Genomic DNA, 2,500 nt, shown 5'->3' with positions numbered 1-2,500 from the left:
GAGAGCTTTTTAGATATTTATACATATTTATTTCATCTATGGAAACATGAAATTCATGCATCAGTCATTAATTTCTATATAGGAGTAAAAAAAATGAATTATCAAAAGATTTCTTTCTGTACGAATCATAAAATAGTTTGTTTTTTTTTAACAATATGAAATTGTGTGACTTGAGTATTGCATTGATTTTTATTACAAGGTATTTGAGGACATATTCTACCAAATACTGTAGAAGTACTTTTTTCTGCGTGATATTAATTTACGCTATGTATGCAGCTACAAATTTGTCACATCGAACTTAATGCATATAAAAGGCATATAAGGAGAGTCTTAAGATATGCGCATAATATGCTACCAATGGATTGAACAGAAATGGAGATTCTGCGGAATCATGACCCCGTGGAAAAAAGTACGCCTACAGTACAAATTCAGCGTAATATAAGCTAAAATAAACATGGGCTGTTCGAAAATTTCACAAACATCCATCATGTCTTTTATACTTCAATCATATGACAGTTACATCCAAACTTAGTAGCCATGAATCTCACAATTATAAATTCAAATGAGTTTCATTTATAATCACATGGGATAAAACTTTCATTTTTTGAACTGCTATTAAATTGTACAAATAATTTTAAAGAAATTATGGAATTATTCCAAAATACCTCTTATTAACAATAACAGCAAATTATTTGATATATGCAAATGTGCACCTCTAAATCAGGAACAACTAGATTAAATTCCTTTACAAAAAAGAGGAAAAAAAATTGGTTTTATTTCTTTTAAATTCCTAGGGAACATATTCTCCTAACCATGTTAATAAATCAAGTATTTTTATTACAAAAAACAAAAAGCACCATTTTCACAAAATGATAGAAATAAAGCATAAATATAGGCAAAATATAACAATAAACCTTAACCAAATCTACCAACAAGTAACAAAAATGTAAAAAAAAAATTAAATATATTTTTTGGGTGGAAGCACAGTTGCCTTTCTTTGATCACAACAGCAGGTGTGTTCTTTCAAAACCTTGAGCTGAAATTAAAGATTAAATAATCAATTAATAAGTATACTGTAAGAGCAGAAACAATCTCATTGACTTGTTTATTTGTTTTGGCCATGTTAGGTCTAGTGTTATCTTGATTAATTATTTGTTTAATTTTTAACTTACCAATGGCACAAAGAGCAAATTTAGCCTGAAAAGAAGAAGATGAATTATTCAATTAGTGACCTCCCCTCAGAGTAGATTTAAATTTTGGATACATGAAGAAAACACGACATTGATGCATTTTCTATTCTTACCTCCTCATTTGTTCTGGCTTCAAAAACATAGCAGTTGAATTTCTTGGCTAGGCTGCATGTTGTTTCTCTGTTTAGAAAAATAATTAATATGTTTATGTAGGTTTAACTAAATATAGTGTGTTTGTACTATAACAATATGTCTTGTGCTTGATTCTAATGAAGTGGAAATTCACCAAATCTTTTCCCTTTATCGTTTGATACAAGGTTAAATCCATTTAATAGATATGTATTAACAAAAACATGTACATGTACCTGCATGTACCCACAAAGATTTACTAAAGATGTGTTCTACAAACAAAACTTTATTCAATTAATAAAGATAATTCAAACTAACCCTGCAATATAAGCAATATGTTGGAGCTGGTCTGTCCTTCGACCACAAGCTGAAATCTCTGTGTAGCCATGCTGCAGTAAAATCTAAACAAAAAAAAACATAACAAAAATCTCAATGTTTTGATGTATGTATACATGTATACTGAAAGGAAAAAGAAACGCATAAGAACATAATATGGGAAAAATTTTTGACTATGTGACCGAAAATTATGAAAATCGGTCAGATGTGTATTTGGGTTACTTTGCACTAAAATCGCTAGTCAAACCTATTCAACTATGAAATGTATGGCGTCACGTAGGGGAAATGATAAAAAGTAAAAGAACACGTGCATGTTGATGATGATAATTTTGTGATAAAATTTTGTTGTACCATACGATGCATTAGAGTTATAGACATTGTTTTTGCATATTTGCAGTCAGTACAAATTTCTTGCAATCGTGGTATGGCTGACGGAAGCTACTGTGGGTTTAGTAATTGAATTCAATATTGCATAAGTGAATAAAAAGGCAAAAACATGCGCTGTACAGATTGTTTTCAACTTTTCAACCAAATAAAAGTTTTTTTGGTTGTCAGAGAGTGAACTTAAAATGTTTCCAACCAACCATGACGGTGACGTTGGCGCGTAACAATGTTACATCAAGATAGAAGTTTTCATCATGCCACCTCGGTTATTGTCAAGGCATTATCACTGAAACTTATATTTATACAACAAACAATCATACTCATATTTTTCACCCTAAATCGACAGAAACTCTCTGCTCTAATTTGGGCCGCGAGCATGGCCACTTTACGTCGATTTTACTGTCAAACACGCATGTGCACATTGTTTGCGTGATTTTTTTTTTAGCATTTTACACTGGAAA

The 2,500-nt window shown here is 30.7% G+C and overlaps 1 long non-coding RNA gene across 1 annotated transcript in view; it reads right to left on the bottom strand.

Moving 5' to 3' along the window:
* The window catches only part of LOC134262605 (uncharacterized), a 2,940-nt gene extending 1,218 nt beyond the window's left edge, over nucleotides 1-1,722 (bottom strand). Inside the window, exons 1-4 of the long non-coding RNA XR_009991041.1 lie at nucleotides 1,638-1,722; nucleotides 1,304-1,370; nucleotides 1,173-1,197; nucleotides 1-1,036 (exon numbers count right to left, since the gene is read on the bottom strand). The exon at nucleotides 1-1,036 is cut by the window's left edge and continues 1,218 nt beyond it. This is a non-coding gene — a long non-coding RNA (uncharacterized LOC134262605). The remainder of the gene's footprint in view (nucleotides 1,037-1,172; nucleotides 1,198-1,303; nucleotides 1,371-1,637) is intronic.
* Between the last annotated feature and the right edge of the window lie 778 nt (nucleotides 1,723-2,500).

This window comes from Saccostrea cucullata, unplaced genomic scaffold, assembly GCF_032062105.1.
Source record: "Saccostrea cucullata isolate Sc308-1 unplaced genomic scaffold, CSIRO_AGI_Scuc_v1 ctg11968, whole genome shotgun sequence".
In the NCBI taxonomy this organism is placed as follows: Eukaryota; Metazoa; Mollusca; class Bivalvia; order Ostreida; family Ostreidae; genus Saccostrea; species Saccostrea cuccullata.
This window is presented reverse-complemented; position numbering and strand designations above follow the sequence as displayed.